Source organism: Pleurodeles waltl, chromosome 11 (genome assembly GCF_031143425.1).
Source record: "Pleurodeles waltl isolate 20211129_DDA chromosome 11, aPleWal1.hap1.20221129, whole genome shotgun sequence".
Classification (NCBI taxonomy): Eukaryota; Metazoa; Chordata; class Amphibia; order Caudata; family Salamandridae; genus Pleurodeles; species Pleurodeles waltl.
The window spans coordinates 510,206,033-510,229,911 of NC_090450.1; positions in this window are offsets into that span (position 1 = coordinate 510,206,033).

The following is a 23,879-nucleotide window of genomic DNA, read 5'->3' on the forward strand; positions in this document are numbered from 1 at the left end:
TGTGGAATTATACAGATGAGTGCTTTGCACATGTTGATTGGTGAAGGCCCATTACCTGACTGTTGACATGCATCAGGGAGTGACATGGAGAAATGTTGGAATCAAATGTGAGTGTGTACAATTAGTAATCCAATGGAATCTGTGTTTGCATGACAAAATGTTGCACTTATGTGCCTTCCTATTGAGAAACATGTTACGTGTCCTCTTCAGTTATTGGGGATTTCCTGAGTCACAACAACATTCAATGGACTATTGCCTTTTAGTTATGTAATTTTAGAAGTAAGGGTGTTCTCAGCAGTACAAATCGAGACAGCTGATTTCCCTAGGCCTAGCTGATTCAGTGTGCTGTGAATATTTGTAAACAAATCACCGTGACATTTTGATCAGATTGGCTCCAGTATACTTTTCTGTGCAATATGTGTTATCTAGCAAAGCAACATTAGTGCAAATTCATATACATATTGTGAAGTGACTACTGGTGAGTTTTTACGCTGTGACATGGTTGTTTCCATGTCACCTTCTTCCGACTACTGTACTTCTTACTGCAACATGGCTGGATTATTTGACCATCCTTTCATCATGATGTGGTATTGAGTATATGAACATTTGCTGATTGCAGGACCTTGTGTGGAATCTGTGAGACTGAATTTGATGCCAACAGGTTACTGAGGGGTCCTACAGGAGCCAAACTATTCAAAGTGACAAAGAGCCATGGGTATTGTGATTGGACAACTTCAATTATGCAACTGAAGTTGTCTATGATTTTGATTTTCCTGTGGGCAATTCTTTTCAGTTTGTGCACAATGCATGCATGTGGTGTTGCAAATGTTGAAGCCTCTTTAGAGGAGCTTGTGGCTGGGGGCTACTGTACATTATGGCAATATTTGTCAATCAATGTTGTTGCTCAAGTGTGTTCAGGCACGTGGAATGACCATATTTGTCTTTGTCATTTCAGCATCATCACGAGAAAGCAGAGAAGACAGGGTTGACATCAGTGGGGAAGTATGTGACCATGGTACCTCCGGTCACAAAACATCATACACAGAAAGACCCAGTGGCCCAGATGATGAGAGGAGTGCCATGGAGGACACCAGCTCAACATCATCTTCTTCCAAGTTGACCTCCATTGGACACTCCCTAGTGGTGGTGGAACACTCAGGACGTACACCTGTTTCATCCTTGTCCACCACCCCCATTTCCATATCTACCCTCCCTGTTGGTACCCTCCCAGGTGGTCAGCTCCACCTCTCCAAGAGGGTAGCCATCTTCTTGACATCAGGCACCTCACCCACTGCCCATGTTACCCTGATGCCCTGAGTCAGGAGACTATTGACTTCCTGAGGAGCATCTCTGTGACTCAGACTGCCATTCTGAATGCCATCCAGGTTCAGGGCACCCAGCTCCAACAGATGGTTGTGTACCCAGAAGGAATTCATAATGCTATGTCTGGCCTTCATAGGTCTTTTCAGACTCTGCCCTCCTAACTCACTGCAGCTTTTCATCCCTACAATCCCACCCACCTTACTTTTCTCCATCCAATTTCCCTATTCCCATACCTGTCCCAAGCACACTCATACATATGCACACACACACACCTCAGCAGCCAGAAGCAACACACATAAACATAAACACCACAAGACACACACGTATGAAAGCACTCAACAGACTTTTACCCCACTCACACCCATTGCCACACACCACATACGGCCAGACACTGCCCCAACACCCACAGACATAGCCACCACTCACCCCATACCTCCAGATATAACCCCAAAACCACAGACAGAGCCACCACTCACCCCATACCTTCAGGCACCACCGCAAGACCCATAGAAACAGTCACCACTCACCCCATACCCCAACACCCACAGACACAGCGGCCACTCAAAACATACCCCCAGATATAACCCCAATAACCACAGACACAGCCACCACTCACCCCATACCCCCACCACCAGCCCAACACCCACAGACATAGCCACCATTCACTACATACCTCCAGACACCAGACACAAACACATCCACCACTCACACCATAGCCCCAAGCACCACCGCTATTCACACAGACACATCCACCACTCCCACCTTACCCATCTCATCCATGTCACAGCCCATCAATAGACTCAAATGCCCACATGCAACAGACACCAACAAAACACAAGCATACAGCACCAACAAAAGACACACCCACACCTGACACAAACACTTCCTCGACCTCCTAACCCCTAATCTCTCCTATACACCATCCCCATCTTGCCCAATACATTTTCATGTTTGCCCTTGCTCTTACCCCTGTGAATCCCCCATTCCAAATCAAAAAGGACCCGGCTCATACCCCAACCTATCCCTTCCATGTCCAAGTCCTCTCCAGGGACACCTGCCCCCCTGAATCCAGCCCTACCCATACCAAACCCAAAAGACGCCCACCCCTTCCAAAGTGACGCTCACCTCTCCCGAAACCAAACCCACTCCCAATCCCACCCCACTCAAAGATGATCATTGAGGTGCCTGAAATGCCCATTAGATGCCCGTTCCTGTGAAGGTTTCTGTAGCAGTGCTCTGTGACCCAAGTTATGGGGCACAGCACTGTGCTCAGCACAATTGATACATGGACTGGCCTTTGCTCCATTTTTAGAGTTATGAAAATAAACATCAGTTGGTGGTCTTGCTACAAATTGGCCCTACCATTACTTTTCTAATTTCTGATTTTCTTAAATAATTTGTGATATATGACTACAGTTGTGTTTGTTTCACTCTGATTAAAGGTCTGTTTGATGTGGTTGGTAAGATCTGACTTTGAAATCAGTGCGGGAGACACCCAGGACAAGGGGAAATGTTCAATGGATGGATGTGTGAGATGTAATACAATTTAGATGGCATTGCATTGGGTGGTATTTCATATGATAAGTATTTCATCTTGACTTGGCCACTGTCAACATCTATTGGGTTACTTTTCTCCCCCTGAAGTAGATTGAACATTGATATCATGTATGCAAACCTGAGGTTTGTTTGTCTACACATGGAAGGTGTTCAATTGTGCTACCTTTGTATACATTTGAATGGATGTGTACATTTTTATGTATGTACCTCATACCTACTTTAGCTAAATGTGTTACTCATGCTTTTACTGTTGTATTTGCGTTCTAGACTTCCACTTATACATTTGCCACCTAAGCATGACACTTGGTTATACTATTGGTTGACCCTCATAGTCACCAAGCCAGAGTTCCTCTGTAAATAGTGGCTTTGAGCCATGTGCAAAGTGAAATGTGTCCCAGGGCAGCAGCCTTCCTGGGGTCCTCCTGATGCCACCATGCCTGTTCTGCAGGGATTGTTTTACTTGTGAGCTTTGGATGTTTGCCACACAAATTATTCTGTATCCGATTTACCTTACATTCTCTTGCAATGCAGGTGACATGTGTGAATCCATGGCAAGGACTTTGCAGGGAAGGTGTGTTTGGGTTCAATGACAAATCCATACTGATGTATATGTTATGTTAGGATAGGCCATGCCATATGAACAATGTGAAAATGTCACTTCAATTTTTAGGTGTGATATTAATGAGGATTTGTTGCGTGACACAATGTTATGGACACATCACAAAGTAGGATGTGCACACAAATCAAGTTTTGTAGAGTGTAGCGGTGCCGTGTCAGTGACCTGGCCAAAGGGGGATAAAGGGCTTTGATTGGGTCATATGTTGTGTACAACTCTGACCCAGGGCACACAAAACATATTTGGGCCACAGAGCACAGCCCACATACTAGGTCAATGACAGCCCATTGATTTGCTGTGGAGATGGAGGAAATGGGTAAGTGTTGGACTTATCGTCGGTTGTGTCCACAAATGCATCCATTTTGTGTATCATTGAGCAGCCCAAGCAGTGGCAGGACGTGAAGGATTGACTCGGCTGCAGCACAGGATGTGTGAAGCTGCCTGCAAGTGAGTTTCTGTCGTATGTCCCTGTGTTTCCGCCTGCTCAGATGTGGTGGTTGGACCCCCACACTCCCGTCAGCAGAAAGCAACATCGTAATTGGTCTGGTGGGAAAACTGGCGGTCTGCCCTTTAACAGAGGTATTAGCCTATTTCACCACTGCTGTAACCTAGTGTTGCTGACTGTGTAGACAGGACCGCAGCGGTCTTTCATCCATGCAACCAGATGTATCATAATATGGCCGCTGAACCGCTAACATGGTGCGGTCGGAGCACTGCTGTGTGGTCCCCGGACCACCAAGGTCGTATTCAGGCTCTTCACCATCGTGTAACAAATAATATAACACAATATGACATAACATATTGATACATTACTACAATAATGTTTGAAAAAGCAAACCAACATGTTAGTGAGAAACACTACAATTAATTAAACTACAAGTACACCCACAAACAACACTACAACTAGCTTCTGGACCTCCCCCATAACCATAACCCTCAAAACCATAAAAACACCCTTAAAAAATGACTCACCTGCTCCAATGAGCAGCAGCATCTTCATACAATCTTGATACTGGTAAAGGAGACTACAAATGACAAAAAGACTGGAAAATAGAGAGTGGTGGTAAAAAGAATGACTTCTAAATAAAACTAAACAAAAGACTAAGGCCTTCATTACAACCCTGGCAGTCGGTGATAAAGCGGTGGTAATACCACCAACAGGCCGGCAGTAAAAAAATGGAATCATGACCATGGCGTAAACCACCAACACAGACAGACACTTTAACACACCGACCACCATGGCGGTAGCAACAAACACCGCAGCGGTAACTGCCAACGGCCATGCGGAAGACAATGTACCACCCACAGCATTACAACAGGCCTTTCCGCCACCTTTTCTGGGCGGTACCAATGCCATCAAAAGCATAGTGGAAAGAGTACACTGAAGGGAAACGACTCACCTCTCGACACTCAGGGAAGAACCACAACGCCATGGAGCCTGAACTGCACATTTTTCCAATGCTGGTGTACATCCTCATACACCAGGAACACGAACACCGGCGAAGATGACCACAGTGAGTACTGCACCTAGCACACAAGAGCGGGGGTGAGGAAATAGAGAGTGACACACACACGAACACACAACATCCCCACCCTCACTCCCAACACCATACACACAAACAGATGTAACAAGGTTACACATACACCCCGTAACCCTCAGGAATAACGCAAGGACAAAAGGAATTGAGTAAAATGACTGTATTTGTACAGTTTTAGATAAATACATCCTTAAATCAATAAACAGTATGTACAATATATACAAACAGGAGGGGTAATGCCCACTCCAAAATGTCTGTGGCCCACGGGGCCATAACACATAGGCAGGGGCATCAGGTCGAAGAAACACAGGCACCTCAGGGGGATGGGGAATTGGGGGCACCTCAGCCGGAAGATGGGACAACTCCACTGGCCTGGAGGGGAGTGCAAAGCCACAGTCTCTCAAGTGGGTGTTTTGCCCACTGCTTGGGCCTGGGGAGTGCAAAGCAACAGTCTCTCAAGTGGGTGGTTTGCCCACTGCTTGGTCTGGGAGTGTGCAAAGCCACAGTCTCTCAAGTGGGTGGCTTCTCCAGTGGTTCTGGAGGGGGCTTTGTGCCCAGTGTGCTTTATCCTGCGAAGGAGGGGGTGAGTGGATGCCTTCTTCCACTGGTTCTGGAGGGAGCTTTGTGCTGTGTGCTTCATCCTGCCGAGGAGGGAGTGAGTGGATGCCTTCTTCCACTGGTTCTGTAGGGGGCTTTGTGCCCAGTGTGCTTCATCCTGCCAAGGAGAGGGTGAGTGGATTCCTTCTTCAACTGGTTCTGGAGGGGGCAGTGTGCTTCATCCTGGCAAGGAGGGAGTGAGTGGATGCCTTCTTTCACTGGTTCTTGAGGGGGCTTTGTGCCCAGTGTGCTTCATCCCACCGTCTCTCACCTGGGTGTCTCACCGACAGGTGTTGGAGGGGCCAGGGCGCACTGCAGCCCATGTAGTCACTACTACACACTGCTCGCTGGCGGAGACGGGTGCTCAGTGGATGGCAATAGCGCTACAGGTGGCGGTGCTGTCAGTGGTGGTGGGAGGCTCCAGCCCTTCTCCTGCAGCCTCAGACGGCTGCCCACTGGGGCTGCTGGCAGTGGTGCTGCTGGCTGCAGTGCAGGTGGCGGTGCTACGGTGCAGGTAGAGGTGCTGTCCTTGGTCCAGGTGGCAGTGCTGTCAGTGGTGGGGGTAGGCTCCAGCCCTTCCCATGCAGCCTCAGACGGCTGCCCACTGGAGCTGCTGCTGCTGGCAGTGGTGCTGCTGGCCTCAGTGCAGGTGGCAGTGCTGGCCGCGGTGCAGGTGGCAGTGCCTCGGACGCCTGAAGTGCCATGGCTGCTGTTGTGTGCCCTTTCCTGCCCTTGGCAGATGGTGGTGCCTCCTTGCTTCTGCCAGCTGGTGTTTTTTTTCTTTCCCTTGCTGGCTGGTGGTGCCTCCTTCCCCTTGCTGACTGGTGGTGCCTCCTTCCCCTTGCTGGCTGGTGCTGCCTCCTTCCCCTTGCTGGATGGTGGTGCCTCCTTCCTCTTGCTGGCTGGTGGTGCCTCCTTGCCCTTGCTGGCTGGTGCCCCCTTCTTGCCCTTGCTAGGTGGCGGACCCTTCTTGGTTTTGGCAGGTGGTGCTGGCACACTGGCTGTGCTGACGGGTGCCTCCCCAGAGCCTCTCACACCTGCAGTAGCTGCAGAAACCACAGTGGCTGTGGACTGGGTGGCTGAGGAGCTGGGCTGGGTTCTGGCTCGAAGTGAAGGACAGGGGTAGGGGTAGGGTATAGGTCAATGGTGGCGAAGAAAAGCTTCTTAGGTACACTGGGGTGGGAAGAGGGTGAATTTGGGAGTGGAGGAAGAGGGAGTGGTTGTAGGAGGTGTCAGTCTGCTGTGTTTGGGTGCGGGTGCATGGGCTGGATGCTGTGGTGAGGTGGATGGCTGTTGGGTGTCTGTGTGCTTGCGTCTGTGTACTTTGGGAGGAGGGGTCACAGACACAGTGGGAGAGGACACAGGGGATGTGTGCATGGATGTGGGGTTGGTGACTGCTAGTGAGGGGTGTGTAGTGATAGGCTTGCTGGTGATGGATGTAGTGGAAGAGGATGTAGTGCATGCATGTGTGAGTGGAGACGCTACTGGGAGAGAGGTGGACGACGAGGAGGAGGGGGTCACAGTGGAGGCAGTGGATGTTGGTGTGTCTGCATCTGGATGGTGCTTGTGTGAGTGCCTGTGGGATGAAGTGTGGTGCTTGTGTTTGCCTGAGCCGCTTCTGTGTGTTGATTTGGGTGAATGCTGGTCTGAACGTGTGCTTGGAATAGGCTGGGGTTGAGGGGATTGGGACTGGGTAGAGGAAGCTGGAGGGGGGAGGCTAGAGACAGGGACAATGGCTGCCATCATTGAGTTGGCCAGAGCCTGGAATGCTCAGTTTTGGGCCGCCACGTCAGAGTGAATGCTGTCCAGATATGCATTTGTTTGTTGAAAATGCCCTGCTACACCCTGGATGGCATTCAGTATGGTTGACTGCCCAAGAGAGAGGTATCTCAGGAGGTCAATAGCCTCCTCACTGAGGGTAGCAAGGCTGACTGGGGCAGGGCCTGAAGTGCCTGGGGCGAAGGAGATGCCCACCCTCCTGGGTGAGCGGGCATAGGAAACATGCTGAGGGGCTGCTGGGAGGGTGGTGCTAGTATGGGGGTGGTGGCTGTACCTGTTGTTGGGGTGGCTACAGAGATGTCCGCCACCACCAGGGAGCTTCCGTCTGAAGAGGAGTCGCTGTCAGTACTGTCCCCTCCTGTCTCCATAGTGGTGCTCCCCTCGCCCTCCATCCCACTGGTGCCCTCAGAGTCAGTGGATTTGGCCTCCAGGCCAATGTGGGATGCAGCTCCCTCCATCGCCGGTGCCTTTGCTCCTCCAACAAATGATGCTAATGCACACAAGAACAGGGTGACAAAACAGCAAGGGGGGGAGAGGCAGAGGATACACTTGGTCAATGTCAGCAACAACACTACTGTTGGCATACACAACTCACAGGGAACAGCCCTATGCACTAGGCCATGCACTACTAGTTACAATGCTAGTCACCAGCCCATGGGGTACAATGCCTAACGCCATTAGCTGCACACCTGAAACCCACAGAACCCTGCCCAGTAGTAGATGCCCACCAACATTATTGTGGTTGGAGTGCATCTGAGCTTGCCCATCATGGAACATACCCGGCCATGTTTGCCCTGGCCTAGGGGCTCCCACAGCCCACATCCCCTACCCAGGTAACACCTTAACGCATGCAAAGTCAAGAATCTGAATCTGAATCTGTATCCATCCCCTTGTGGCTGCTGTGATGCCTTCAAGTGCCCATGTGGCTGGGTCACCGACTGCCCAGAGGTCCCTGATGGGCCAGGTTAATCATCCTGATCCAGGCGTGCAGAGCTGCTGTCATCACTGTGGAACTCTTGTGGGGGGGGACTGGATGTGGCTGGCACCTCCTCTCCTGTGACGTTGTGTGGGGGTCCTGTGGAGATGTAAATGCAGTGTTTTTGTTTCTGCGTGTCATATCTTGGGCATGGGTATGTTTCCCTCTATGGATGTTTTTACCAAGGCAGCTTTGGCCTGGGTGAGTTGTGATTTGGTTGGCTAAGTGATTGTCACTAGTGTGCATGCTGTGGTGATGGGAGTCCATGCAGGTCTGTGATGGGGGTCCATGCATTGGTGTTGCATGCAGGGCTTGGTATTGTGATGGGTGGGTTGTGATGGTGAGGTATATGTGAGGTGGTGGAGTGATGGGGGTGAGGGTAGGTGTTTATGATGGCATGCAGGTAGGGGGGATTAAGTTGTAAAGATTTGACTTACCAGAGTCCAGTCCTCCTGCTACTCCTGCCAGGCCCTCAGGATGCATGATCGCCAAGACATGCTCCTCCCGTGTTGTTAGTTGTGGGGGAGGAGGTAGGGGTCCACCGCCAGTCCTCTGTACAGCTATCTGGTGTCTTGCAACCATGGAACGCACCTTCCCCCGTAGGTCGTTCCACCTCTTCCTGATGTCATCCCTTGTTCTGGGGTGCTGTCCCACGGTGTTGACCCTGTCCACGACTCTCCGCCATAGCTCCATCTTCCTAGCAATGGACGTCTGCTGCACCTGTGATCCGAATAGCTGTGGCTCTTCCCGTCTGATTTCCTCCACCATGACTCTTAGCTCCTCCTCAGAGAATCTAGGGTGTCTTTGTGGTGCCATGGGTGTTATGTGAGTGGTGTGTGTGAGGGTGTGTGGGGTGGTGTGTTGGGGGTGTGTGCTGTGAGGTGGTGGATGGTGTATGGGTGATGGCGTTTTGTGGCTCAGATTCAGTAGGTGCTCCTGGCTTGTCTCTCTCTCACTTGCCAAATTCTTTAGGTCGTAAAGGGATGTCGGTAGTGTGGGTGTGTGTTTTTTCTTGGTGTGGGTGTGGTGTGTGTATGTGTGTCAGGTATGTGTAGTTTGAATTGTCCAATGTGGTGTAGTTTTGTATGTGTGTGTGTATTTTGAGCGCAGCGGTCTGTACCGCCAATGGCTTACCGCGGTTGAATGACCGCCGCGGTGATTCGTGGGTCATGATGCTGTGGGCGTATTTCTGTTGGCGTAACAGTGTGGGTTTTGGTACCGCAAGTTTATCAATGACCTTTGGGCTGGCGGACTTATGTGTGTGTCTGTATAGTGGCAGATTTCTATGTGTGGGTTATAATACCCGTAGCAGTATACCGCCGCCGGTCGCGGTATGTTGGCAGGAGTCAGCATGGCGGTAAGCGGCACTTACCGCCAATGTCATAATGAGGGCCTATCTCTCCATGGAAATTAATAGGAAAATAAGTAAAAAAAATTTATTAAAGGTATGAAAAATGTACAAAATGTTGTAAAAGACGTAAACTATCAATGAAATATGAGTATAAAAATATACAATTATTTAATTTATACCGGAAAACTTATGTGATTATGATGTTTAAAGTGTGTATCTGAAAGAATTTAAGAAATGCTCAGAAATGTTAAACAGTAGAAAAAACTTGGAAAATGTACAGCACACAATGCTATTTAGGTATGATTCAAAATATATGTTATAATAAAGAAAATATTAATAACTGTTTTTATGAATCTATAAATATTTTTGGCTAGCAATATTTATGTTTCAAAATGAAAAATATACATTAAATAAACTTTGAATAAATAAAAATTGAAAAATGTGTTACGTCTTTATTTTATGACAATAAGTAATTTCTATTGTTCTCTATTTTGAATTTACAACTAATACTTTTTAAATCATGTTTCTAAACACCATTAATACTAATTAAATGACATAAACTACTCCTACTACATAGACATAGAATTTTAAAAAAATATTTCAGACCAAAATGGTTACATTAAATATTCACATTGCAATGTAACCCATTTTGGAGAAAGTGTTGGACATTTAGGCGGTCATTACAACATTGGCGGTAAAAGCTGCTAACCGCCGTGCAGAAGACCGCCAACACACCACCGCAGCCGCAGAACTCCGCCACAGCTATTATGACCCACAGTTCGGAATCCAACAAAAATTCAGACACCCACACAAGTCCGCCACACCAAAGGTCAGTGATAAACTGGCGAAAACAAAACCTCCACCGTCACGGCAACAGAAATATGCCCACACTATCACGACACACAAATCCACGCAGCAGTTTTTCAACCGCGGTATTCCATTGGCGGTACACACCGCCGCACTCAGAAAACACACACATTTACAAAACGCAGCCACATTGGACAATTCCAAATACACACACCTGATACACATACACACACCACTCTCACACACCCATTACAATATAAAACACACACCCACATCACCCACAAATCCCTATGACCAAAAAATCAGACAGAAGGCCAGAGAGAGACAGCACCAGCAAGAACAACAGCATCCACAGGCACACAACACCATCACCCACAGAACTTCCACACACCTCACACTTATCACCACACACCCCACCCCACACATCACCTACACCACCCCATGGCACGGCAAAGACACCCCAGGTTCTCGGAGGAGGAGCTCAGGGTCATGGTGGAGGAAATCATCCGGGTAGAGCCACAGCTATTCGGAGCACAGGTGCAGCACACTTCCATTGCAAGAAAGATGGAGCTTTGTCAAAGAATAGTGGACAGGGTCAACGCAGTGGGACAGCACCCAAGAAATCGGGAGGACATCAGGAAGAGGTGGAGCGACCTACGGGGGAAGGTGCGTTCCATGGTCTCAAGACACCACCTGGCGGTCCAGCAGACTGGCGGAGGACACCCACCTTTTAACCCACAACTAACAACATGGGAGGACCAGGTCTTGGCGATTCTGCATCCTGAGGGCCTCGCAGGATTAGGTGGAGGAATGGACTCTGGTAAGACAAATCTTAACTATTACATCCCCCACCCTACCTGCATGCCAGCACATGCCCCCGCCCTCACCCCCAGCACTCCAACTCCTCACAAATGTCCCAACATCACAAACCACCCATCCCAACACCAAGCCCTGCATGCAACAACAAAGCATGGACACCCATCACTAAAGCATGCCCACTGCACATACCCGTACAACCCCCTAAACCATCATCACACAAGGTCCCACACAGGAATGCAAGCACTGGGGTATACGGTCACCCACCCATTGCACACCATGCCACACACAGATGTAATAAACATCCTTTTATATCCCTGCAGGACCCCTACCCAACGTCACCGGACAGGAGGGTCCACACATGTCAACACCACCAACAGAAGAGGCCCACAGTGATGACAGCAGTTCTGTACAACTGGATCTAGATGACCAGCCCGGCCCATCGGGGACCCCTGGACAGTCGGTTCCCCTCACACAGTCACAGGCCACCACAGACCTTCCCCCCTCTGGAAACACCAGCACAGCACCCACCCAGCGGGCCAATACCTCCCTCCCCAGGACACGTCAATCAGCTGTGTGTCCACCACTACAGGGAACCCAGGCTAACCCACCACCCCAACAACAACAGGGACCTGGGGCAGTGGCAGTGGGCACACGGCCCAGGGGAACTGGGAGGGCTGCTGTGCGACAGGGGGAGGACAGGCCAAGGAAACCCACTCTCCACGAGGCCCTCTCCTCCATCATGGGAGCCTACCACCACTCCCAGGAGACGATGGCAAAGGTACTGGCCAAGTTTCAGGAGACCCAGCGCCTGCAGGAGGAACAGTATATGGGCTTCAGGGAGGAACTCAGAACCATCAGCTCCACCATGGGCACCATCGTAGGGGTGCTGAAGGAAGTACTCAACACCAGGAGGGGCACTGTGGCACTACAAGGGGCCCCTGACACTAGCATGGACAATGAACTGCCCACCACCTCTGCCGGCGCTAGTGGACAGGACGCCCCGCCACAGGACCATCACACCGGCACCCCACCCCCTGCAGAGGGAGAACCACCCCGTAAACGGTCCCTGAGATCCAGGAACAAGACAGAGCACGATTCCAAGACCCCCGCCAAGAAATGAGACCACCCTGATTGTCATCCTACTGTCCCACTTTGTCACCCTGTCCATACTTCAACTGCCCCAGCTCCACTTCCTATGCCCATTTGGGCAATGCACATGTGAGACTAATATGCTGGACTCTGCCATAGACATTCCTCCGCCATCACCCCTCACCATTTTACTACCCCCTCCAATATTGAGCACTTAAATAAACATACTTAAAGCACAAAACAATCTGGAGTCTGTCTGTGATTTCTTAATAGTGTATTAGCAATTACAGTGACAAAATGCTCTTTCTATTGTAATGTCAACATACCTATGTCACACAACTCTAGTCCATGAGGAATCTAGGCAGATGTCACACAGTGGGACCCACATCTTTGAAATCGTAAGGGAAAGTGACAACTCAGTGACCATACACTGGGTGAAAATGACAGACAGTAGAGAAGCAGTAGTGTTAAAGTACATGTAGTAGGCAGGTCTGTAATCTTACCTGTGTCTCACTGGAAATATTGGTGGATCACTGAGTCCCTGTTGTTCATGTCTTCTTCCTCTGCTTCCTCATCTTCACTGTCCACCTACTCCACAGCTGCCACAACACTGCCATCTGGACCATCCTCCTGCAGAAAAGGCACCTGTCGTCGCAAAGCCAAGTTGTGAAGCATACAGCAGGCCACGATGATCTGGCACACCTTCTTTGGTGCGTAGAATAGGGATCCACCTGTCATATGGAGGCACCGGAACCTGGCCTTCAGGAGGCCGAAGGTCTTCTCGATCACCCTCCTAGTTCGCCGATGGGCCTCATTGTAGCGTTCCTCTGCCCTTGTCCTGGGATTCCTCACTGGGGTCAGTAGCCATGACAGGTTGGGGTAACCAGTGTCACCTGCAAATGGCGAGTGACAACTTTTGTAGGGATATCCCCAGACCAAGACAAACATTCCCACTGTCTTGCTTCCAGGTGCTCACCTAATAGCCACACACGGTGCCTCTGGAGTTTACCCATCACATAAGGGATGCTGCTATTCCACAGGATGTAGGCGTCATGCACTGAGCCATGGAACATGGCATTCACATGGGAGATGTACTGGTCTGCCAACATACCATCTGTACATTCATTGAATGATAACTCTTCTGGTTTCTGTACACCTGTTCACTCCTGTGGGGGAGGGGTGGGTACCAAAGCCACATGGGTCCCTTCAATGGCAACTATGATGATGGGGATGTGTCCCAGGGCATAGAAATCACCTTTCACTGTAGGCAAACCCTCCACCTGAGGGAAAATGATGTAGCTCCGCATGTGTTTCAGAAGGGCAGACAACACTCTGGACAATACGTTGGAAAACATATGCTGGGACATCCCTGATGCAATGACCACTGTTGTTTGAAAAGACCCACTTGCAAGGAAATGGAGCACTGACAGCACCTGCACTTGAGGGAGGATTCCTGTGGGATGGTGGATTGCTGACATCAGGTCTGGCTCCAACTGGGTACACAGTTCCTGGATTGTGGCACGGTCAAGCCTGTATGTGATAATCACATGTCTCTCCTCCACTGTCGACAGGTCCACCAACGGTCGGTACACCGGAGGATGCCGCCATCTCCTCACATGTCCCAGCGGACGGTGCCTATGAAGGACAACAGCGAGCACAGAGTCAAACAACTCAGAGGTACGTACCCACAGTTTACACAGAACACCATTCATACGCAAAAGGTGGCCTGTATGTGTGTTGAGTCTAGGTCTAGGTATGCGTGACGCAGTTGAAAATGAAGCCATGTGGGCCCCTGAAATGGCGGCTGTCTGACCTCTAAAGTGGGACAATGGGATGTGAGGTAACTGTGCTGGCGCTGTACACCGTCGCGGTAGGCGGTCGAAGACCGTGGTGCAATGCTGCATTGGTTAACATTGGACCCTATGGGTCCCAGGAGCCAATGACGATGTATGCCGACGATGGAGGTACGCACCGCCGCGGACGTGTCCTCCATTTTCTATCTGTTCAATCACTCGATACCTGATCTTCGACAGGAGAGGACCTACACCGCAAGTGCTGCTGTGACCTCGGTCTGGAAGAGACAATGGCTCGAGTGTCTGGGGAAAGGGCCGCTGCCTTCACATCGGAGGAGTTGGAGAAACTCGTGGATGGGGTCCTCTCCAGTACACGCTACTCTACGGTCCTCCAGACAAACAGGTAAGTACACAGGGAGCATGTTGTATGGGCTATGCCTGTGTGGAGAGGGCTGGATGTAAGAAGGAAGGGGGAGAGTGCGGCGTGCATGAAAGATGGTGAATGCATGTGCCACATGGCAAGGGTAGGGATGGGAGTCAATCACTTTGACGGTGCAGTTGGTATTAGGTTTCTCTTCTCCCTGTACATTTTATGTAGGTCAGCGCCCACCAGAAAAAAGATATTTGGCGTGCCATCGCCAAGGATGTCCGGACCCTGGGGTTCCACCACAGACGGAGCACCCACTGCCGGAAAAGATGAGAGGACATTCGCTGCTGGAGCAAGAAGACGGCAGAGGCTCAGCTGGGGATGGCCTCCCAACGTGGGAGGGGTGCCCGTCGCACCATGACCCCCCTGATGTTCAGGATCCTGGCAGTGGCCTACCCGGAGTTGGATGGGCGCTTGAGGGCATCACAGCAGACACAAGGGGGTGACTACACTCTCATTCTGCTGACTTTGCGTGCAGTGGAGGGGTCTGGGTGGGGGAGGTGGGCTGTGGGTTTCCCTAGGCCAGGGCAAATTCCGTAGGCAAGGTCCCTCTGTAAGGCAGACCATGTGGCACCCCATCCCACCTCTGTAGAGTGCCAAGTACACCTAGTCTTGCCCCTGTGTCATCTATGTGTGCAGATGTCGTCCATAGCCTTGTAGGGCATTTCCCAGGAATTGAACATTGGAGCCCTAGAGCGCGGCATAGTGCAGGGGGCTTCTGTGTCTGACGTGTCCGCCAACGGTAGCAGTAATGCATGCACTCAACATGTCTTTCTTCTGTCGTCCCCCCCTTTTTTGTGTTCTCCCTGTTCTTGTGTGCATTAGCATCATCAGGCGGAGGAGCAGTAGCACCGGAGCAAAAGGAGGCTGCATCCCACATGGCCATGGAGGGCTACACTACAGACTCGGACTTCACCAGTGGGATGGAGTGTGAGGGGAGCTCCACGGCGGGGACAGGACCTGAGACCAGTGACACTGACTCATCCTCTGATGGAAGCTCCCTTGTGGTGGCGGCAACATCTGTGCCACCCCCATCTACAGGTACAGCCGCCACCACCCCTTCCAGCACCGCCCTCCCAGCAGTCCCTCAGCCTTCACCCCATGCCCGCTCACCCGGGAGGGTGGGCATCACCTTCGCCCCAGGCACCTCAGGCCCTGCCCCAGTCACCCCTGCTGCCCTCAGTGAGGAGGCCATTGACTTCCTCAGGTCCCTCACTGTTGGGCAGTCTACCATTTTGAATGCCATGCAGGGTGTAGAAAGGCAGTTGCAACAAACAAATGCATTCCTGGAGGCATTCATTCTGGTCAGACGGCCCTTCAGCAAGCTTTTCAGACTCTGGCCTCATCACTGATGGCAGCCATTGTCCCTGTGTCTATCCCCCCCCTCCAACTTCCTCCACCCCGACCCAATCCCCTGTACCTCAGCCTATCCCAAGCACACCTACAGACCAGCATGCACACACCTCAACACACAAGGGAAGCTCAGGCAAACATGAGCACGACACATCCCACAGGCACTCACACAATCATCATACCCATGCACACATACCAACATCCACTGCCTCCACTGTGTCCCCCTCCTCCTCATCTACCTCCTCCCTCCCAGTCTCGTCTCCACTCACACCTGCATGCACTATCTCCACAGCCAGTACGTCCCTCTCCAGCACACCAACACACCCCGCTCACGTGCAGTCACCACCCCCACTACCATTCACACGTCCCCTGTGTCCTCTCCCAGTGTGTCTGTTACGCCCCTTCCGAAGAAAAACAAACGCTGGCACACACCCACCCAACAGCCATCCACCGCCTCCAGCGCATTCACCTTCACCCAAAGTCAGCAAACGAACACCTCCTACAACCACCACCTCTTTCTCCACTCCCAAACCCCCTCCAGCTACCCGTCCCAGTGTGTCCGAGAAACTTTTCCTGTCCAACCTTGACCTCTTTCCCACACCTCTCCCACCCCGTCCGTCTCCTAGGTCCCGAACTAGCACATCCGCCACAACATCTCCGGGACCAGTGGTGCCTGTAGTCACCGGAATCTGGAGTGCACTGGCCCCCAGGGCAGCCAGTGTGGCACGGAGGCACAGCACAGACAGTCCCCCATCTGTCAAGCATCAGAGGTTGGCCAGTGCCCGCCGGGAGAGGGGGCAGACTCCAGCCACCAAAGCCGCTCCCAGGGGTCCCTGTGGGAGTGTGAACACAAGAAACCAGGAAAGTCTGGGAAGAACAGCACGGCGGAGAAGACCGCCATCACCCCCGCTGCCCAGGAGGCCACCTCCAGCACAATCCCAGCTGCCCAGGACAGGACCGCCAGCACAAGCCCAGCTGCCCAGGATGCCACCGCCAGCACAAGCCCAGCTGCCCAGGAGGCCAGCACCAGCCCAGCTGCCCAGGAGGCCACTGCCAGCACAAGCCCAGCTGCCCAGGAGGCCACCGCCAGCAAAAGCCCCGCTGGGCCATGAAGGACCACCAGCAGCTGAGTCCCTGCAATGGAGACTGCTGTCTCAAGCACCGCTGAACAGGGCACCGCCGCCTCAAGCACTGCTGAACAGGGCACCGCCGTCTCAAGCACCGCTGAACAGGGCACTGCCTACTCAAGCACCACTGAAGAGGGCACCGCCGCCTCAGGCACCGCTGGCCCATGAGCACCAAGGGCACTGACGCTACTGAGTCTGTCACAGGCAGAATGAAGCACTCTGGGCACAAGGCCCCCTCCAGAACCAGTGGAGACTGTTATCCACTTGAGAGACTGTGGCTTTGCACTCCCCAGGATTGAACAGTGGGCAAGCCACCCATTGTAGAGACTTGAAAGACTGTGGCTTTGCACTCCCCAGGATGGAACAGTGGGGAAGCCACCCACTGTAGAGACTTGAGAGACTGTGGCTTTGCACTCCCTTGGATTGAACAGTGGGCAAGCCACCCACTGTAGAGACTTGAGAGACTGTGGCTTTGCACTCCCCAGGATTGAACAGTGGGCAAGCGACCCCTGTAGAGACTTGAGAGACTGTGGCTTTGCACTCCCCAGGATGGAAAAGTGGGCATCTGCCCCCCTCGTGGATTTGGCGTTGTGCACTCAACCGGCTGAGGTGCCCCCCTTCCCCTCCCCCTGAGGTGCCTGTTTAGTTGCTCTCTGATGCCCCTGCAGTGTTCTCTCCGTCATGGTCGGGAATCTTGTGTGGGCCTCGCCCATACCGTGTTGGCCCAGTGTTCCACGGACTTAATTGGAGCACTACCTGGACTACTATGCTTAGTATATATTTTGTAAATGGTGTGTATATATATATTTTTGCCTACTTGATTTTAATATATTACAATGGTTACACTCATTTTCTATTGGCTTTGCATTCTTCTGAGGGGGTTGGGGGGTGTAACTGTGATGTATTAATATATTCATTAGTGTGTGTGTTGTAGTGGGTGGGGGTGTTGCATGTGTGTGTCCCTGTTTTTTGCCTCTCCCGTCCCCTGTGTCTTAGGTGCAGTACTCACCGTGGTCTTCTCCCCCCGGCGTTCGTGCTCCTGGTAGAGGAGCAGGAAGACTATTGCAAGTAGAATTTGGAGTTCCAGGTCCATGGTGTCCTCGTTCCTCGTGGGGTGTGTAGAGGTCAGCGTTTTCCCTTTGGAATTCCTGTTTCCGCTGTATTTTTATCCGCTGTGAATCTGCCCCGGAAAAGGTGGTGGATTGGCCTGTCATAATAGTGTGGGCGGTACATTGTCTCCCGCCTGTCTGTTGGCGGTGACCGCCGTGCTGTTTGTCCGTACCGCCGTGGCGGTCGGAGTGTTAAAGTGGCTGTCTTTGTTGGCGGTTTCCGCCACAGTCGTAGTTGCAAATTTTTTACCGCCGGCCTGTTGGCGGTCTTACCACTGCTTTAACACCATCCGCCATGGTTGTAATGACCACCTCAGCTCTCAGCTTCCCCTCATTGGATTTTTTTGTACCTTTGGTGTCATTGATTTTAATAAAATAACTTTTACTCTTTTACCTAATTTGATTTCAGATTTTTATTATTTGTTGTTTTTTAACTATTTGGGTGTTGGGGTACTGTATATACATACTTTACACACTGCCTTGAAAGTAGCCTGTCTGCTCTATGTCATAGTTACCAGTGGGTTTTGCTCAGGTTAATTTAGAGATGGGTCCCACTGTCAAGTTAGAGTTAATATTCCTTGAGATGGGTGAATGCCAACCCTAAATAATAGTTCATTTTCTTATATCCACCATGTGTGGCAATTAGCCCAGTCCACACATACAACTGTGTCTGTGTCAAGATGTGCCTAGACTGATAGTTGCAACAATGCAACTCTGTGTTAGACTGATGAAGCTATGTCACTCCTGCACATTTGTGTGTTATCTAAATGTAGTGTCACACAATGTAAACTGTCCATTAAGAAGTCATCATCAACATCTGTACAGCTGACATCTCATGTGACTTCACTATAGTTGCTATTAAGTCAATAAATGTGACACTTTTATATGAAACATCCTGGATGAAAACAAAATGAAAGATGATCACTTTGTGATCACCTGACAGGCAGGACAGTAAATGAAAAGATCACATAGCCTTGATTCATGTATACCTAGCCCATACATCTTCATTGTGTACTATTACAGAAAAATGTTTCCCAGCTTGTATCCTATCTCTGCTTATCAATATCAGTGCCACTCAGTATCCCTTGATTTCTGGTGTAAATCTGTTCAATAGTTTTGGAGGTATTAAAGAAAAAAGATCAATGTATATCTAGAGATGCAGAACCATCAGGGGTCCAATGCCATGGATCCATGGATCCATACACCAACAGCTATGCCATGGCTAGCTGACTTCAACTTGAGGGAAATGTTGTGACCACCATTTTGTGAATCAAGACACGGTCTTGGAGGGAAAAATAAAAATACATTTTAAAAATGATAGAAGGGGTCAGGGTTGAGGTATCCTGACCCAATAAGACTGGTGTAGGGGTATCTGAGGGACCTCATGGGCAAGAAATTTCACACAACTGTTTTTTTTAGGGCACAGGAGGCTCAGCGTATCCACCACAGTGTTCACAGTGGTGCCCTACGTGAAACCCCAGCAGAACCATGGATCCAGATCCAATTAAAAAAAATACACCCATTTACAGACCCTCTCACACACTCACTCACTCCAACACACACACTCCCTCACCAATAAAGCCACTCACAGCCCCATAAAATGACTCACACACTCACTCACAGACTCACACAGCCACTCACACATAGACTCACACACAAACTCACACACCCTCTTACACCCTCTTACACACCCACACAACCACTCACACACTCACTTACACATCCATTCAGCCACTCACACACCCACTCATAGAGCCAAAATTCCACTCACACACCCAATTACAGACCCACACATCCACTCATACAACCACTCATAAACCTACTCAAACACTCACACACCACTTATATAACCAAATAACTACCTGCACACCCATACACCCACTCACACACCCACTTGAAACCCACAAAACCACTCACACACCCACTTATAGATCCACACTGCCACTCACTCAGCCACTCACACTTACACACACATACACACACACACACACAACATGACATATATGTAATTATGAGGACCGGCCATTGACCATAATGAAGTGTGTATTTACTATTCTAACTCCACGCGCGCTTGGGTATTTGGGAAGGTTATAAAGCGGACCGAGGCAAATATAACTGCACTTTTAGTTTTTTGATACACTCGCTCGAAACTACTTCAGAAAATATTTCAAGTCATGCTGTTTTTTAAGCTTTGCTTTGCTAAAGGTTCATGAGTGGCTTAGATACCTTATAGTGAATGTTGTGCTATATAACTACAAAAGAACAAATTAGAATATGCAAGTCTGAGAACAAATCATGTGCTACGCTATGTAATATGTAACTACAGCTGGAGCATTTAAGCCTTACATTTCACTACCCCCTACATAACAGTGCTTGGCAAGGCATATCACAGAAATCGTACATTCACAGCCCACTTATTGCACTGGCAGGGAAGACATGAAAATGGCCAATGCACCACACCTAATATTTGTACCATGTACCTAGCTGGCAATGTGTTAGCATATTCTCCGTGCCACAGAGACTGTTTGTTGCCTTATAAACACCCAGCAAGTAAAAGGATTTCATGTATGTTGAATGACATGATGACATCCTCATACTAGAAAAGGTCGTTTTACTAATAAGGGTTCTCTTGCATGCTCGTTACCTCTGACAGAAAGCCTTGAATCTCCATCGATTAGTTGTAAATGCTTCGCAATCCTACAAGAAGATCCCTATGCATGCAGCTATCTTTGCTACTCATTTCATGGATGAAGACCAGGAGGTCAGGCCCAGGATGCAAAATTTGATAGTTATGTCTGCCAACATGTCTGCATCCAGCAGGAAAACCATTCAGGGCACAGTACCATTCCTCCTGGTCTTGCACATTTTCGCGTTGGTAGTCCACAGTGTATAGACAAAAAGAACATAGATGCTTGTCTCATTTATGTTTTGATTCAGCTACTCACCTCCTGCAGGCACCCTAGAGGGTATCTATGAGAAAGTAGCCTCTTTCTTGCATGGTTACCCCCATTTTGGCCTGTTTGTGAGTGTTTGTCAGTGTTTGTCAAAGTGTTTTTATTGTCTCACTGGGATCCTGATAGCCATGACCCCAGTGCTCATAGTCTAAACCTTATTTGTCTGTGTGTTTTGCCTGTCCCACTGGAATCCTGCTAGCCAGGACCCCAGTGCTCATAGTTTGTGACCTATGTGTGTTGTCAGTATGATTGACTGTGTCACTGAAGTTCTGCTAACCAGAACTCCAGTGCGTATGCTCTCTCTACTTACTAAATTTGCCACTACAGTTTAGTGACTCCATATTCCAAACCTGATTGGCACATTGGACCACCCCCTTATAAGTCCCTAGTATATGGTACCTAGGTACCCAGGGCATTGTGGTTCCAGGAGATCTTTATGGGCTGCAGCATTTCTTTTGCCACCCTTAAGGAGCTCAGACAAACCTTTCTTCAGGACTGCCACTGCAGCCTGAGTGAAATAGTGCACACACTATTTCACAGCCATTTTACACTGCACTAAGGGCCATATGTACGAACACAGTTTCCCATAGACATAGAATGGGTAAATCCCTTTGCTACATCTGGCCCTAAGTAACTTATAAGTCACCAATATGTCTAACCTTCATTTACTGAAGGCTCAGTGCAAAGTTACTGTGTGTGAGGGCACCCTTGCACTAGCAAAGGTGTCCCCACGTTGTCCAGGGCCAATTCCCCAGACTTTGTGAGTGTGGGGACACCATTATAAGCGTGCACTAAATATATATCAATACATATATGTAGCTTCACAGTAGTAACTCTGAATGTGGCCATTTGAGGTGTCTATGATCATGGAATTGACCCCCCAATCCAAATCTGGTATTGAGGGGCCAATCCCATGCACCTTAGGGGCTCAACCATGGACCCCCAGTACTGCCAAACCAGTTCTATGAGGTTTCCACTGCAGCCCCAGCTGCTGCCACCTCACATAAAGGTTTCTGTCCTCCTGGAGGATTGAGCAGCTCAAACCCAGGAAGGCAGAACAATGCATTTCTTTTAGGAGAGGGGTGTTACACACTCTCCCATTGGAAATAGGTGTTACAGGCAAGGGAGGGGTAGCCTCCCAGAGCCTCTGGAAATGCTTTGAAGGGCACAAACAGTGCCGTCCTTGCATAATCAAGTCTACACCAGTTCAGGGAACCCCAGTCCCTGCTCTGGCATGAAACTAGACAAAGGAAAGCGGAGTGACCACTCCCCTGTCCATCACCACCCCAGGGGTGGTGCCCAGAGCTCCTCCAGAGTGTCCCTGGTGTTAGCCAGCTTGGATTCCAAGGTGTTGGGACCCTCTGGAGACCTCTGAGTGGCCAGTGGCAGCAGGTGACGTCAGAGACCCCACCTGATAGGCACATACCTGGGTAGGTAGCCAAGCCCCCTCTCAGGAATATTTAGGGTCTCTCCTCTGGGTGTTTCCTCAGATTTGGTTTGAAAGATTCCTCGAGGACTTCTCTGCATCCTCCGCTTCAGCTTCTGACTGTCAGATCAACCGCAGTCTGCTCCAGGAAGCGTTGTAACTTCAAAAAAGTATCCAGGACGACTCCTGTGACCTGCAACTTCAGCTCCAGCCAGCATTTGTAACAGTTTCCAAGGTGTGCACGCTCTGAGGACAGCCTGTCTTCGCCCTGCACCAGAAGAACCGAAGTAATCTCCCGTGGAGTGACGGAGTCACTTCTCTGCTTCTGCAGGCACCCTTCTGCGACGACAGTCGGTACTCTGGACTCCTCTCCTGATGACAAGTGTGCTCCTTTGAACACAGGTGGTGGACCAAAGTGACCCAGACTTCCCAAAGATCCAGCTGTCCAAATTTGGTGTATGTAAGAGCTTGCCTCCCTGTGCTGTGATAGTTCGCCTGTGGACCATGTCTTCTGCAGCTCCTTGGGCTTCTGTGCACTTTTTCTAAAAGTTATTTGTTTATAGCGTAGGTCAGGTCCCCAGCACTCCATCCTGTGATGCGCAGCTCTCTGACTTGTTCTCCGGCAGTGTGGGACCCTCCAGTGTAGTGCTGCAATGACCACACTTTGCATCTTCTTTATCCCTGTGTTCTGGGACTCCTGCTGGTGCTGCCTGGTCTTCTGAGGGCTCTCAGAAGTGCTGAGAGCCCTCCCAGTCTGAGTGGAGACCCCCAGGTCCCTCCTGGGTCCAGGCAGCTCCTCTTTGAGGCAAACAGCATAATTACTTGAACCAAGGCTTGTTGGTGGAATCCAGCAACACAAACAGCCTGCATCCAACAACTCAACATGGGACATCTCCTGCACCAAGCAGTAACCCGCAGCAATCTTCTTTGGTGCACTTCTGTACTTTTCTTCTGACCGGAGAATCCACTTGCACCTTCTCCTAGGTTGGTAGGTGCACCTGTTCTTCCTGGAATCTTCTTCAACTTCTTGACTTGGTTTCCTCTCTCCACAAGTCTTGAGGTCCAGGAATCCATTGTTTGTTGTTTGCAGTCTTGCTTGGTTCTTGCATAATCCTTTATCACGACTTATAGTGTGTCCTGAGGAAACTTGCTGTACTTTACTCCTGCTTTAGAATACATATAACAAAAATTACTGAATTTACGGAATTACTTTTATTTTTTATTCCACATAGTAGTTT